Source organism: Stenella coeruleoalba (genome assembly GCF_951394435.1).
Source record: "Stenella coeruleoalba genome assembly, chromosome: 15".
Taxonomy (NCBI): domain Eukaryota; kingdom Metazoa; phylum Chordata; class Mammalia; order Artiodactyla; family Delphinidae; genus Stenella; species Stenella coeruleoalba.
Genome location: NC_137161.1, coordinates 79,161,557 through 79,178,310, shown reverse-complemented (window position 1 = coordinate 79,178,310; position 16,754 = coordinate 79,161,557). Strand labels below are relative to the sequence as shown.

The 16,754-nt window shown below is 42.6% G+C and overlaps 1 protein-coding gene across 3 annotated transcripts in view; it reads left to right on the top strand.

Moving 5' to 3' along the window:
- The window catches only part of POM121C (POM121 transmembrane nucleoporin C), a 74,098-nt gene that overhangs the window by 33,148 nt on the left and 24,196 nt on the right, over window positions 1-16,754 (top strand). Inside the window, exon 1 of one of the 3 annotated variants that reach the window (XM_079943696.1) lies at window positions 1,220-1,329. The exons of 1 other annotated variant lie outside the window; for it this stretch is intronic. The gene's annotated coding sequence lies outside the window, so the exon portion shown is untranslated. Of the gene's footprint in view, window positions 1-1,219; window positions 1,330-16,754 lie in introns of those variants that run through there. One more of the 3 variants, XM_079943697.1, reaches the window with a different exon arrangement.

Sequence of the window (16,754 nt, the reverse complement as noted above, 5' to 3'; positions counted from 1 at the left end):
ATACAGATGCAAAGGAGATGTAGGTGAGATCACTTACCAAAAGTAGAGTGGAATGGAGTGGAAAGTTTGTGGCAGACTATAGAAAGTTTGGAGGAAATGTAGTTAATATGACAGCAAGGTCACAAGAATGGATAGAAGAACTTCCAGTCTACAATAGGAAGGAGCACAAAGCTGTGAGAAAGCACACATTTGTGGAGGAGTGAGAGCAACGTTCTTTGCTTTTCACCAGCCATGTTTGGTATCTCTGCAGCCAGACTGGAGAAAGCACACAGCCTGGTTTAGCGAGGGATGGAAACTGGCAAAAAGGCAAAGTGAAAAATCACTGAGGTGAGAGTTGAAATAATTGGTCATAATATCCAAGCTATCTGGGGACAGAAGAGAAGCCCAGAATGCTGCTGGTTAGAGCAAGAGGGCCCTACAGGCTGGATTAAGGATGAAAGTGTATTTGAAGTAGAACTGGAGGAATGTGAACTATTCTCAATAAAATGAAGGTGTGAGAGGAGTGACAGAATCAGAGTTTGAAGGAATTTCAGAGTTTGAAAGCCACCAAAAGGGCTTTTCTTTAACCCTCAGACTAGTAGAACAGGTATTAGCTGTTCAGTTTGGGCTAGATCTTGTAATAGAGTTATTGTAATGGAGGAAATCCTCTTACCAATTGTTTAAATAAGTGCCGGTTCTAAATGCACCGTTTTCCAGGCAGTCTTTATAACGATCTGAGTAGCTTACAAAGAACACAACAAAATCCAGCCAACCGACCGTGGGGAATCTCCAGCTGTGTGCGGGTGCTCTCTTCCTGGGGCGGGGTGTGTGTGTGTGGGGGGGTTGTCCCAGAAAAACCTTGCACCTGCAAAGGGCAGAGCAGAGAGGGGATTAGGGCTCTCAAAGAGCCACAGCCTTGCAGGAACTCAGTACTGTAGGGAGCGTGGGTTACTGGGACTGAGTAGATGCCCCCTCCTGTAGAAAAGAGTCACTGAATAGGATTCCCCCGGTCTGCAAGGTGGTCATGCAACGATCCTTACCAAGCGCACTTCACGCTTCCACCTAAGACTCTGCCCGCCCACTGCGGACAGAGAGTGGCCTACCCTGTTGCCTGGCAACCGGCTCCGTCTCGCGCCTCAGGCGGGAGTCGCCCACAGTGACGTGAGATGCGCGCAGAGCATGCTGGGAGCACGCGGTTTCGGGCTGCCTCTGGGCGGTCTAGTCCCGGAGGCCGGGGGCAGGTCCTCGCGGCCCGGACTGGCACACGTCGGGCCCTTGCGGGCCGCAGCCGCCTGGTCTGGCCTGTTGCGGGAGCCGTGGCCCAGCCATCACCTGGAGGTGCGCAGTCGGGTAAGCCCCTTACACGCCCTCAGGCCGCCTAGGCCCTGAGCATCTCCCAGGCTCCCCTCTGAGCTGGTCACCCGCGGCTTCCGACTCCGACGAGGTGGTGGACGCAGAGCAGTGTGTGTGTGTGGGGGGCGGAGGTGAAGCACATCAAATTTACAAGGCGGTTCAGCGCGTAGTAGGTACACAGCATTTGTTGCTTAGTGATCGCCCCAGCCGTTCTTTCTTGGTCTTCGTCACTGGTTGCTATGCTCCCGCCCTCGTGGGTCCCAAGGTGCTGCTCCTGGAAGACATTCAGTCTTCTGTGCCTGCTGCTCCTTCCCTGATATCTGCTCCTCAGCTCGGCAACATGTCTCTGTTCAGGGTTCTGTTCTTGGCCCTCTTTTAACCGATGATGGTCTCTTGTAACATCTCAATTACCAGGGTGATTTAGATGGTTCCTTAAGCGCTCTCAACTAACAGGACTCTAAGCTCTAGGACTGCATTTTATCTGTCTGTAAGGCAGCTTTGTGTGCCTTTTTTCATACCTCAGACTCCTTCTAAAATCTGAAGTCACAATGTTCACTTTCTGTTCCAATCTCTCACCTCTTGTGTGTTCACTAAACTCACCACAGTCACTAAAGCACGAAATCGTCAGATTTAACTCTTAACCACCCTTGTAGCCCCATCATTCTGTGAGGTGCCAGGTCCTATACAGCTGTCTCCATCGTTCTGTTCTTTGCATTCTTACGGCTCTCCCACAGGTACCCCAGGCTCTATTTGGTTTCTTAATTTAGTTTTCTTCCTGCTCCTCAGGCTGGATAATTTCAAAGGACCTCTCTTCAAGTCTTCTGGTCTTTTATTTCTCAAATCTGCTGGTGAACCCCTCTAGTGATTTTTCGTTTCAGTTAGTGTACTTTTCAGTCCAGAATTTTTGGTTGTTTCCTTTCTATAATAGATACAGATATTCTCTTTTTTTTTTTTTTTTTTTTTTTTTGCGGTACGCGGGCCTCTCACTGTTGTGGCCTCTCCCGTTGCAGAGCACAGGCTCCGGACGCGCAGGCTCAGAGGCCATGGCTCAGGGGCCCAGCCGCTCCACGGCATGTGAGATCTTCCCAGACCCGGGCACAAACCCGTGTCCCCTGCATCGGCAGGCAGACTCTCAACCACTGCGCCACCAGGGAAGCCCTGATATTCTCATTTTGTTCATCTTTTATGTTCCTGATTTCCTTTAGTTTCTTTGTCCATGGTTTCCTAAGCTCATTGAGCATGTTAAAATGGTCGATTTAAAGTTTTTGTTTAGAGACTTGCCTGGTGGCACAGTGAATCCGTGCCAATGCAGGGGACATGGGTTCGAGCCCTGGTCTGGGAAGATCCCACATGCCACGGAGCAACTGAGCCCGTGTGCCACAACTACTGAGCCTGCGCTCTAGAGCCTGAGAGCCACAACTACTACTGCTGAGCCCATGTGCCACAACTACTGAAGCCCGTGCGCCTAGACCCCATGCTCCACAAGAGAAGCCATCGCAATGAGAAGCCCGCGCACCGTAACAAAGAGTAGCCCCTGCTCGCCGCAACTAGAGAAAGCCCATGCACAGCAATGAAGACCCAATGCAACCAAAAATAAATAAATAAAATAAACTTATATTAAAATAAATAAATAAATAAAGTTTTTGTTTAGTTAGTCCATTGTCTGGGCTTCCTTAGGGATGGTTTCTGTCGAGTTGTTTTTTTCCTTCGAATGGTCCATACTTTTCTGTTTCTTTGTTTTAAAATTTTTTGTTGTTGTTGAGAACTGTACATTCTAAGTGTTATGATGTGGTAACTCTCAAAATCTGATTCTTACTCATTCGGGATTGCTAGTTTTTGCTTGTTGAGTGATGGAGCTGTTACTTTTACAAACTGTTTTTGCAAAGTGTGTATTCCTTGTTTTTCTGTGGTCACTGAAGTTTCTGTTCCATTTTCTCTGCAGTTAGTCAATGACCTGACATAGATTTCCTTAAATGTTTGATTCTAGATAGGGAGGTCGGAGAGGGGTATTCTGTCTCTTTAAATCTGATAGATGCCCCCGGGAAAGCCAAAGCTGCCAGTAGGGTCAAATCCAAGGCAAGCATCTGTGCTGATCTGATCCTCAGGGATCCATCAGACTGATCAAACTGTGTAACCGCAAACTTTTTTTTTTTTTTTTTTGGCCCCGCGGCACGGCACGTGGGATCTTAGTTCCCTGATCAGGGATGGAACCGGCGGCGCCCCTGCAGTGGGAGCGCGGAGTGTTAACCACTGGACCACCAGGGAGGTCCCTGTAAGCCCAAACTTTTGGAGGACAATGTTTCCACCATCTACTCTGGCATCAGCCAGCTTCTTCAGGAATGCAGGCTGCTATCCATACAGCTGCAGCACGTCTGAGGAATGAGGGATATTGACTAGTTTGCACATGTTGCTCACTTGTGAAAGATCAGCAACCATTCCCTTCATTGTTATAAGGACTCCTCTGGTTGTTAAAAGTTTCTGGTCATGTTCCAAGTTCCAAAATAGTTGATTTCTATCTTTCTTTGTAGCTCAATGATTGCTTTGGTGAAGGGACAAACCCCTAGTTCCTACTCTGCCATTTTGTGTGACATCACTCTGAGTCATATTTTTAAAAATACATATTCTGATAATCTATTTTCTTAATTGGTCTGTTTAGATGATTTACATTTAATATAATTTTTGATTGGTTAGGATTTAAGTCTGCCATTTTACTTATTTTCTGTTTATTCCTTCTGTTTTTTTGTGCCTCCTTTTCCCTTTTCTTGCCTTCTTATGGGATACTTGAACATTTTTTAGTATATCATTTTAAGATGGCTATAGATTTTTAAAATATAGCTCTCTTTGTATAGGTTTTCAGTGGTTGCTGTTGAGATTACATTACACATACTTATGATAGGTTACTAGTATCAACTTTTTACCAGCTCAAGTGAATGTAGAAACTTTACCACCTTTAGGTCCCTTTTTTCTTCCTTTACGACATTATTGTCTTAAATTTTACCTCTACATACATTGAGAACCATGTGAGACAATGTTATAATTTTGCTTTCATCCATCAAACATAACTTTAAAAATTCAAGAGATTATATCCACACAGATATTTACCCTAAAAATTGCTTTTTCTTCATTTCTGATGTTTCAAGCTGCTGTTATTTTCTTTTCATTTGGAGAACTTTTCCTTTATCACTTCTTTCAGAGCAGATCTGATAGTGGCAAATCACTTCATTTCCTTCATCTCTTAATATCTTTATTTCACCTTCATTCCTGAAAGATATTTTCACTGGATACAGAATTATGCGTTGTCATTCTTTTCTTTCAGCACTTAAAAAATATTTTGCCACTTTCTTCTCTCCCCCATGGTTTCTGATGGGGAATCTGTAGTTTTTCATATTGTTCCTTCTCTGTAGGTAATACTTTGTTTCTCTCCAGCTGCTTTCAGATTTTTCCTTTATTTTTAATTTTCAGACATTTGATTATGATGTATCTGGGTGTTGATTTATTTGAGTTTATTCTTTTAGGGTTTGCTCAGATTTTTGAATTGGTAGGTTTATGTCTTTTACCAAATTTGGGAAGTTTTCAGCCATTATTTCTTCAAATATTTTTTGTGCACTGCACTCTTTTTCCTCTCCTTCTGGGCCTCCAGTAACATGAGTGTTAGATCTTTTGTTATTGTCCCATAGGTACTTATTCTTTTTTTTCTGTTTTGTCTCTTTTGTTCAGATTGGATCATTTCTACTGATACATCTTTAGATTCACTGATTCTTTCCTCTTAAATCTCCATTTTGCTATTGAGTCCATCCAGTGAATTTTTTACTTATTTTAATTTTTCGTTCTGAAATTTCCATCTGGGTGGTTAGATATTTTTCTTTGATGAGACTTTCTATTTTTCAGTGTTTCAAGAGCATTCATAATTATTTCTTGGAATATTTTTATGACAGCTGCTCTAACATCCTTGTTCAATAATTCCAATATCTTTTTCACCTTGCAGTTGGCATTTGTTGATTGTCTTTTCTCATTTGAGTTGTTTTTCTTGGTTCTTAGTATGAGGAGTAATTTTTTATTTTATCATGGACATTTTGAATATTATGAGGCTCTAGTTTTTATGTAAATCTTCTATTTTAGCAGGAAGTCAATATCAATATGTTTATATTCAGAATGCACATTCTGGTCCAATTTTGTGGGCTCTGGTTTGAAGACCAATTTCGTTTTCACAGCCTTTGCAGAGCAGTTCTGGCCTGCCCCACTTGCGTGCTACCCTGAGGCCGATTTGAAACCGCAGAGTATTCCCCATTGTAGTTCAATACCCAGAGCTTTTTCTGTGTTGATACTAGTTGGTTTCACACATGCACTGCTTGGGAAGGCATGACCAGTACTTCATACACATATTTAGAGAATCCCTTTTTCTAGCTCCCTACTCTCTATTTGAGAGGGGATGAGGTGCCACTTTTTACAGTTATTCAATTAGTGCAGGTTGTGGATAGCCAACAGGGCTCCTCCCCACAGTCCCCAGTACCTGGTAGGGAGGGGAGAGATGCCACCTCTGCTTTGCTGGTACAAGATGGGGATGGTCAACAGGGCTTTGTCCCACAGTCTCTGCAGTACCAGGTGGGGAGGAAGAAAGGTATGGGTTCTTTTGTGGTGTTTGCCTCAAGTAGGGTGGCTGTAACCATCCTGCAGAGCTACCCTCCTCATGGCCATTTGCTGGACAGAATGGGCTTTTTTTTTTTTAATATTGATTGATTGATTGATTTGGCTGCGCTGGGTCTTAGTGGTGGCACTCGGGATCTTCGTTGCTACGTGAGAGATCTTCGTTGTGTCATGAAGGATCTTTAGTTGTGGCATGTGGGATCTAGTTCGCTGACCGGGGATCGAGATTGGGCCCCCTGCATTGGGAGTGCAGAGTCTTAACCATTGGACCACCAGGGAAGTCCCAGAATGGGCTTTTCTTAGGGCTTGGTTTTTATGGTTTTTTTCTTTTGTTTTGTTTCGGGAGGGGCTTGATGGCATTTTTCTAGCTGCAGACTGCTCTAACACCCAAGCCAAAATATATAGGAGGCAAAACAAACAAACAGACCACCCAGGGAACTCACCACTGAGTTGTCCCTTGAGGCCCTAGCCAGTTTGCCTTCTTTTCTCCACCTTTTGAGAGGTTTTTTGATGGTTGTATCATGTATTTTGAACAGGAATTTTGGTTGTAATTAGCAAGAGGAAGATGTTGGAATGTGCATACTCCATCTTCTATGGAACTGGAAACAACATAAGGCATTTAAAATTGTTTTCTTGGTAAGTTTTAGAGCGTAACTTCTCATTTTAGTAACAGTACATTTGTTCCTGTATAATGAAGAATCGTACCCATTTTGTGTATTATGTCACATGGTCTCATACTGCAGCAGCCAGTAAAAACCTAACTCCAGTATACAACCCAGACCATCTTCCTAAAGAACTCTACTCTTCAGCCCCTCTGCCTTGGTACTCTGGGCTCATTAGACCTCTCCAGATCTTCTTCCTCGTTTCATTTGTCCATTTGGGCCCTCTTCTCCAGGTGGGCAGCTGTAGCTTTTCAACCCTTGATGAACTTACGGTAGGACTGTTGGGAAGATTAAATAGATTAATACATGTCAAGCACTTAAAGCAGCAGCTAGCATAGAATAAGCAGTCCTTAAATCATAGTAGTGGTTGTTATACCCTCAATTTGGCATAGCCTCAGCTTTAAGTAAAAGAAACCCAAACTGGGCTTCCCTGGTGGCGCAGTGGTTGAGAGTCCGCCTGCCGATGCAGGGGACACGGGTTTGTGCCCCGGTCCGGGAAGATCCCACATGCCGCAGAGCGGCTGGGCCCGTGAGCCATGTGCTGAGCCTGTGCATCCGGAGCCTGTGCTCCACGACGGGAGAGGCCACAACAGTGAAAGGCCCGCGTACAGCAAAAAAAAAAAAAAAAGAAAAAAAAGAAACCCAAACTGTCTATGGTGTCCCACCAAAGTAGGGAAGTCAGATTTTTGTCAGCTTCAGTTTGAAGATGAAATTCACTCATGCAAACATTTATTGAATGCTCACCATGTTGAGTATCAAAAGATGAACAAATAAGACACAATCCCTTTCTTCAAAGAGCCCAGAGACTAGAGTGGGGAGTAATGTATATGTGAATGAGCACAATTAAGTAAATAAATGCAACGAGGGGCTTCCCTGGTGGTGCAGTGCTTGGGAATCCACCTGCTAATGCAGGGGACACAGGTTCAAGCCCTGGTCTGGGAAGATCCCACATGACACAGAGCAACTAAGCCCATGTGCCACAACTACTGAGCCTGTGCTCTAGAGCCTGTGAAGCCACAACTACAGAGCTGCATGCCACAACTACTGGAGCCTGGGCACCTAGAGCCCATGCTCCACAACAAGAGAAGCCACCACAGTGAGAAGCCCGCGCACCACAAAAAAGAGTAGCCCCCCATCGCCGCAACTAGAGAAAGCCTGCACGCAGCAATGAAGATACAACGCAGCCAAAAATAAATAAAAATAAATAAATTTACATTTAAAAAATGCAGTGAAAATAGTCTGTGCAAGATAATGGAGACACCAGGGTGGGAGCGGCCACGTGTTTGGGGTTGAGGAAGGATTCACAGAGGTGGTAACACTTAGGCTGAATCTTGGAAGGTAAGTAGCTTTTGCCCTGGTGAATAAAGGCATTTCATGCATAAGCAGGAGGAACACAATTTCAGAAGCTTAAATCAGTGTGGCAGGTGGTTTAGTACCCACATAATCTGTCACATGTCTGCAGTTGGATTGAAATTGTATGTTTAGAGAAGCACACGAGAGAGACTCTAACCTGATTTCCAAGGTCCTTCATGATCTAGTCCCTACTTAATTTTCTAGCTTTTTTTTTAATCGATTCTTTTTGTTCTTCTCCAATTGAAGTATAGTTGATTTACAATGTTATGTTAGTTTCAGGTGTACAGCAAGTGATTCAGTTTTACATATATATATCTATTCTTTTTTAGATTCTATTTCAGATAGTTCCCTATGCTATACAGTAGGTCCTTGTTGGTTATCTGTTTCATATATATCTAGTTTTTTCTCTTGCCATGTGCATACAGATATTTATAATTTCATCTTATATAATGTATTAATACCTGCACAGTGATACACAGTGTCCATTCTTTACAAACCTCTTGGATCTGACTCTTGAGACAAGACCAACAGCTGGAAACACATTCAATCCAAAGTATAAAATGAGAAAAAATAAATAAAACATTCAGTCATCGATCTGAATTGAGGACGAGGGGAAAGAGTACCGGGCGGCAGATGCTTATGTGATGGCAACTTAAGTCTTTAACTGTAGGCTTGCTGGATTTCCCCACCTCCACTGTGTTGTTGACATGCCTCGTGGGGTCTCTTTTTATCCACAGCTGCCTCAGGCATAGTTATTTCTACAGACTTCCCTTACTTTATCTGGATGAGACTTGGGCAGATTCAATTTTATTTTCCATGATGGGGCCGCTGGGGTAGGATAGTCACTAAAGCATGCAGCTTTTCCCCACTTTCACCAGTTTGGGAGCAGCCATTGCCTGCTCTGTCTTCTCCAGTCTCTTTCTTCCTAAGACACTGCTGACTGGAGGCTGCTTCTCTTCTCAGGGGATCCAGCATGGAGGGCATGAGCCAAGGCATGTGGTATCTCCCGTCTGTATCCTCCCCTGCAGCACTTTTCCCTTGCCCTCCAGGCTCTCATCACTCCGAAACGTAGCATTCAAACACATCAGCCTCTTTGGACTGCAACCTTTACACCTGTTGATTCCTCTACCTAAAGCTCTTTCCAAGGCTCCTCTTAGCACTTCACCCCCTCAGCCAAAGACAAGACTTCCTCACAGAGGCCTTTGCTGACTGACCCCCTAGGCTAAGTTATACCCCCTTCCTATGCTATCATGACAGCCTGTGGCAGACTGACTTTTCTGAAGATGGCCACAGTAATATTTCCCATCACATATGCTCATCTTACAATATAACCTTAAAGCTTCTTCCATCGAGTGGTGGGAGGTATGTCTCTTCCCCTTGAACCTATGCAGATCTTTATGATTGCCTTAACCAAGTAAGGTAGGACAGAATTGACTCTATGGTACTTCCCTGGCTAGGTCATCAAAATGCTGTGTGCTTCCACTTTTCTATCTGGGAATGCTGGCTCTTAGAACTAAGCTGCCATACTCCAAGGAAGCCCAAACTAACCCACGTGGAGAGACAGCAGGGAGAAGAAATGTGTACATGTTCCCGGCCCACAATTCAGCAGATGTCCCAGCTGACAGCCATTACCTATGTGCGTGAAGAGGCCTCTAAGTGATTCCAACCCCTTACCATCAATCACCCCTAGCCTTTCAGTCTTCCTAGTTGAGCTCTCAGATATTGCGGAGCAGAAACAAGCTAGAATCAAAGAATCTCTGAGGATAATAAAATGATTGTTTTGTGCCACTGCATTCTTTATTGGTTTCTTATGCTATTAGTGACCGAAACAGTCTTTACTACTTTGGTAGTTCCAGTGCTTTTCTAACTACTTGTTTAATGTCTGACTTCCCTGTCAAAGTACATCCTCCCTGAGGGCTGGTACTATGTCTGTAGTCCTCATTGCTGTATCCTGTGTAGTGCAAAGTAGGTGGTGGGTGCACAGTAAATAGTGAACTAATGACTAGAAGGTATGTGTTTCTTCTCCTAATGTGGCACGTGTTTCTGCTCCCGGAATTGCTTCTGGCCTGCGGTTCTGTGCTTACCAGGTTGATCCATCCCTCCCCGGGAATCACTTCTTTCTCCCCATCCTGACTGATCTATTGGTGAGAGATGCACCTGGTTGTTGCAGCCACATTTTTTTTTTTTTTTTGCGGTACGCGGGCCTCTCACTGTTGTGGCCTCTCCCGCTGCGGAGCACAGGCTCCAGATGCGCAGGCTCAGCGGCCATGGCTCACGGGCCCAGCCGCTCCACGGCATGTGGGATCTTCCCAAACCGGGGCATGAACCCGCGTCCCCTGCATCGGCAGGTGGACCCTCAACCACTGTGCCACCAGGGAAGCCCTCAGCCACATCTTTAACTTACAGGTGGTGCCTATAATGGTTCACGCCACCTCTGCAGGGAAAAGGGTGGAAACAGTGAAGAAACAGGAGGCTAGGAGTTCCAAAGACAAACTTGATCCATTTTTTAATTCTGTTAACAACAGTCTTGAGAGAATAAATACAGATCTTACGTAGTTTGGTATTTTGTCCTTTCTGACAGTTCTTCACTGATAGTACGGTTGTTGGAGTTAACACGACTACTGCGCCATTGTGGACGAGCTTCAGGCTGCCCTCTAGTGGGAAGCAGCACAATAAAGTCCTATACGTATTACACCCTGAGGCATCCTGGACCTCTGCAGTGAAGAAAATTAGTGTAAGAACCAACTGTCTTGTTGACTATGTATAATCAGCACTTATGATACTACTTGGCATTTAGTAGGAGCTCAACTAATATTTATTGAACAAACTAACCAACACGCACTGTTTATGAGCACTAGCACGTTTCTTGAGACCCTACTATGTTTAAGACAAGCCAAGCGCTGTAGATGATGTAAATCAGGGCCAGGTAATAAATATTTTAGGCTTAGAGGCCATGCGGTCTCTGTCACAACTACTCCACTCTGCTCTTGTGGTGGAAAAGCAGCCACAGACCATACAAAATCTAATGGGTCTCAGTTCCAATGCAACTTGATTTTTAATGAGTAGAATACGATAGAAATGGTGGTGTGAGACACAAGATTAAGGCCTAAAAGGCATTGTGGCTTTCCCCTTTCTTGCTCTCCCTTGGATTACTTGCTCTGTGAGAAGCCAGCTGCCTTGTGGTGAGGACACTTAAACAATCCTATGGATAGGCCCACATAGTGGGGAACTGAGGCCTTCTGCCAACAGCTGGCAAGGAACTGAGGCCTCCTCCAAATAACCAGGCAAGTGAGCTGTCTTGGAAGCGGATCCTACACGTGACTGCGGCCCTCACTGATGTCTTGACAGCCGCCTCATCATCCTGAGCTAGAACCACCCACTTAGGCCACTCCCAAATTCCTGGCTCTGTAAGAAAGCTTTGTTGATTTAAGCTACTAAATTGTGGGGTAATTTGTTATGCAGTGACAGATAACATACATCCAGTGTTCCAGCATCTTCCCCATTGGATTACAGTGGTGCCACTATAGAACATCAGTTGACCACATGTCTTTTTCTGGATATTCTCTTCTGTTCCATTAAGCTATATGTCTGTGAGGTTTTTTTCTTTTTTTTTTAATTGGAGTATAATTGCTTTACAATGTCGTGTTAGTTTCTGCTGTACAACGAAGTACATCAGCTATATGTATACCTATATCCCCTCCCTCTTGGACCTCCCTCCTGCCGCCCCCACCCCATCGCGCCCATCTAGGTCACCACAGAGCACCGAGCTGAGCTCCCTGTGCTATACAGCAGGGTCCCGCTAGCTATCTATTTTACATATGGTAGTGTATTTATGTCAAACCTAATTTCCCAATTCGTCCCACCATCCCCTTTCCCCCCGTGTCCACATGTCCATTCTCTACGTCTACATTCCTGCCCTACAAATGGATTCATCTGTACCATTTTTCTAGATTCCACATATATGCGTCAATATACGATATTTATTTTTCTCTTTCTGGCTTACTTCACTCTGTATGACAGACTCTTGTTTATGCCAACATACTGTCTCGATTACTATAACTTTTGCTGTAGTCTTGAAGTCAGGTGGTGTAAGTCCTCCAATTTTGTTATTATTGTTTCTTTTGTCAAAATTGACTTGGCTATTCTGGGTTCTTTGCATGTCCATATAAATTTTAAATCAGCCTGTCAATTTCTAGTTAAAAAACCTACTGAGATTTTCACTGGGATTGTACTGAATCTATAGATCAATATGAGGAAAATGGCTATCTTCATGTTGAATATTCCAATCTGTGAACATGTATCTCTCCATTTATTTAGATCTTTAATGTCTCTAAAAGATTATTTGCAGATTTACTGTAACGTTTTAGTGCCAAAGTCTTGAACATATATTGTTAAATTTATCTTTAAATATTTCATGTTTTATTGCTATTATAAGTTGCTATCAAACATTGGCTATATTCCATGTGCTGTAAAACATATCCTTGTAGCTTATTTATTTATTTTTGGCTGCATTGGGTCTTTGTTGCTGCGCGCGGGCTTTCCCTAGTTGCAGTGAGTGGGGGCTACTCTTCGGTGCGGTGCGCGGGCATCTCATTGCGGTGGCTTCTCTTGTTGCGGAGCACAGGCTCTAGGCGCAGGCTTCAGTAGTTGTGGCGCACAGGCTCAGTAGTTGTGGCTCATGGGCTGTAGAGTGCAGGCTCAGTAGTTGTGGCGCATGGGTTTAGTTGCTTCGCGGCATGTGGGATCTTCCCGGACCAGGGCTCAAACCCGTGTTCCCTACATTGGCAAGCGGATTCTTAATCACTGTGCCACCAGGGAAGCCAGTAGCTTATTTCTTTTATACATAGTAGTTTGTACCTCTTAATCTCCTACCCCATCTTGTCCCTCTCCCCACTGGTAACCACTAGTTTGTTCTCTATATATGTGAATCTGTTTCTGTTTTTGTCAGTTATTTTCTGAGCATGCGTCTTGCCCTGGGCATTCACATGGCCTTCTAAATTCTTATACATAGATGATTATGAATGCTCTGATTACCCAAAGAAACTCTCCCCAGCTTTTCCTCCCAGACTTTAGGCAGTCTGCATTAATCTGTTAGGGGGTTGCCATAACAAAATACCAGAGACTGAGTGGCCTACACAATAGAAATTTATTTTCTCACTGTCCTGGATGATGGAAATCCAAGATCAAAGTGTTGGTAGGGCTGGTTTCTCCTGAGTCCTCTCTTCTTGGTTTACAGATGACCACCTTCTTGCTGTATATTCACATGGCCTTTTCCCCATACACATGCATCCCTGGTGTCCTCTTCTTATAAGGACACTAGTCATATTGGATTAGGGCCCCACTCATATGGCCTTCATTTAACCTTAATTACATCTTTAAAGGCCCTATCTCCAAATACAATTACATTGGGGATTGGGGTTCAATATTCACATTTTGGGGGAACACAATTCAGTCCATAACAGCAGTCCGTTGTGTGTGTCAACTGTCATATTTTGGTATCATGTTTATCTTTGTTCTTTTTTTTTTCTTTAGAATTGTATCTGTATTGCTGGTTTTGACAATTTGGCTTTGATGTGACTTGTTATAGTTCTCTTTATATTTCTTGTACTTGGGATTAAGCTTTCAGAATTGTGGGCTTATATTTTTCATTATGTTTGGAAAGTTTGGGGCCATTATTTCTTCTTGTATTTTTCCATATCGCTACTTAACTTTTTGAACATATGAAATACAGTTAAAATAACTTTTAATGTTATTCTTTGCTAATTTTAACATCTGTGTCAGGTCTGGGTCGGTTTGGATCAATTATTCTCCTCTTGACGGGTCGTGCTTTCCTGCTTGTTGGTATGCCTGTCCATCTTTGTTTGGATGTCAGACATTGTGAAGCTTACCTTGTGGAGTGCTTGTCATTTTTTGTTCCCGTATGTTTTCTTGAACTTTGTTTTGGGATGCAGTTAAGGTCCTTGGAAACAGTTTGATCCTTTCAGGCTTTGCTTTTTGATCTAGGTAGGTCCAGATCAGTGCTCAATCTAAGGCTGATTATTTCCTCTTACTGAGGCAACACCTTCCTGAGTACTCTCTACCCAATGTCCTATGAATTATTAGTTTTCCCAGTCTGACCAGTGGGAAGAGACACTTTTCCTGGCCCTTTGTTAGTGCCAGATCATGTTTCCTCTAATGCTTTTGGATGGCTTTTTCTTTGGCTTTGGGTAGTTTCCTCATAAACATGTACTATTGAGTTCTGTGCTGAATACTCAAGGAGGAACCTCTGTACATCTCTGGGATCTTGTTGTGCAGTTCTCTCCTCTCTGGTATTCTGCCTTTTAAACTTTACTGCTTTGGTAAATGCTACTGCCTGGAAACTCCAGACAGTAAGCTGTGTTGATTGTGGGGCTCATCTCATTTAGTTCCCAGCTATCGGTGATCTCTGTCCTTTGTTGTCCGAAGTGTAGTGTCCTGAAAACCATTGTTGAATGTACTTTGTCTAGTTTTTGTTGTTGTTTTAGGTTATAGGGTAAATCTGTGGTCCCTGTTATTCCATCATGGTCAGAAGTAGAAGTCCCTTTCCATGTATTTAGATACATTATATTTTAATTCATTTCAAAATATTTTCTAATGTCCCTTGAGACTTGTTCTTTGACCCATAGATTATTTAGAATTGTGTTGTTTAATTATCAAGTGTTTGAAAATTCTCCTTTTATGTTTCTGTTGATGATTTCTAGTGTAATTCTGTTATAGTCAGAGAACATCCTCTGTTTTATATCAATCCTTTTATGTTTAGTGACAATAGAATACTATTGAACATCTTCACCCTTCACTTTCCTATTTCACCATATTCCTTCTCACATCATACCTGACACTTGAAGTGTCCTACTTTCTGCTGTCACAAATGTAATAACCTTACAATAGTATAATTCCATTTATCCTCCCCACAATCCAGCTTTTGGTGATGGTTATTACATCTTTTTCTTCTATATTTGTTGTATTAATCTCACAATATCGCTATTATTTTTATTTGAAACAATCAATTCTTAAATTAAATCATGACTATCATAAACATAGTTTTTTATATTTACTCATTTATTTACCATGATGGTCTTTATTCCTTCCTGTAGTTACAGATTTCTATCTGGTCTTAGCTCCCTTTGTCTAAAGGGCAACCTTTAACATTTCTTAGAGTGTATTTTTATTCACAAGGAAGTGTCTTTATTTCTCCCTCATTTTTGAAGGATTTTTTGCTGAACGTGGAATTCTGGAATGACAAGCCTTTTCCCCTTAGCATTTAAAAGAAACCATTTGTCTTCTAGCCTGTCTTGTTTCTGATGGGAAGAAACATACTTGTATGTGGTTTTGTCAGCTTCATGGATCTTTAAGTTGTTATTTTTCACCACATTTGGGAAATTTGGATGTTATTTTAAAAATATTTCTGCCTCAATCTCACATTTTCTTTTGAGAGTCCAGCTACACATATGATAGATAGCACTATTTGATAGATAGCACATATGATAGATAGCACTATTTGATAGTGCTTCAGAGGTCCCAGAGGGTCTGTTCGTTATGAGACAGTTTCTACTGATCTGTCTTTAAGTTCACTGACTTAATTTTGTTGTCTCCGATCTTCTGTTAAGCCTATCTGGTGAGTTTTTTCAATTATTTTATTTTTTAAGTTTTATCATTTGTTTGTTTCTTCCTAGAATTTCCATTTCTTTGTAATTCTTTATGTTTGCTCATTAAGACCATGTTTTCCTTTAATTCTTTGGACATATTTATAATATTTCCCTTAAAATCTTGATTGGCTAAGTCTAACGTTTAGACCATCTTGGGTTCATTTATATATACTGCTTTTTTTCTTGATTATGGATCACATTTTCTTGTTTCTTTATGTCTAAATGACCTTTTATCAAATATTGTGCATTGTGAACAATACTCTGGAGTCTGTTATCTCTCTATGAAGTATATAGATTCTTGTTTTAGTAGGCAATGTAATTACTAGCTAATGATCTTACACTTGTTCAAGCTTGGTTTGGTTTTGTTTTTACAGATCAGTGGAGAGCCTAAAGTGTTTCCCATGCCTAGCTTGGTGAGACTCAACCTTCAAACTCTTTTCCTGTGGATCTTGTCATGGTTGACTTAGGCTTTATTAGGGCAGACCTAGAGTAAGGCTAGACTATGGTCTGTACCCCAAACTGTAACCTTTCTACTGTTTCAACTGGATGCCAAGGGTGTTAAAGATGCATTTATGAGATCCCTCCACTTTGGAAGCACCACAACTCCCTTGGCAATGCTTTTATCCAAGGACTGCTCTAACTCTGGTATCTTTGTTCTAATCTTAGCCCCATATACCAGAAAGCCCCATATACCTGCTTTCTGGTGAGCCTCAGGTTGTCTCACGCTGCATATACAGCCTGGCTGTATTATTCAGGGTTCTCCAGAGAAACAGAGCCAATAGGATAGAGATACACACACACATATTTTTTATTATTATTATTATTACTAACAGGAGAAATTAGGAATTGGTTAATGTAATTATGGAAGCTGAGAAGTCCCAAGATTTGTAGTCAGCAAGCTGGAGACCCAGGAGAGCTGCTGGTGTAGTTCCAGTCCAAGAAGCAGAAGAGCCAATAGTTTGAGCTCTAGTCCAAGTCTAAAAGCAGGAAAAGACTGATGTCCCCGCTCAAAGACAAGCAGAGAGAATTCCAGCTCATCCCTTTTGTTCTATTCAGCCCTTCAGTGGATTGGTTGAGGCCCACCCACTGTGGAAAGAGC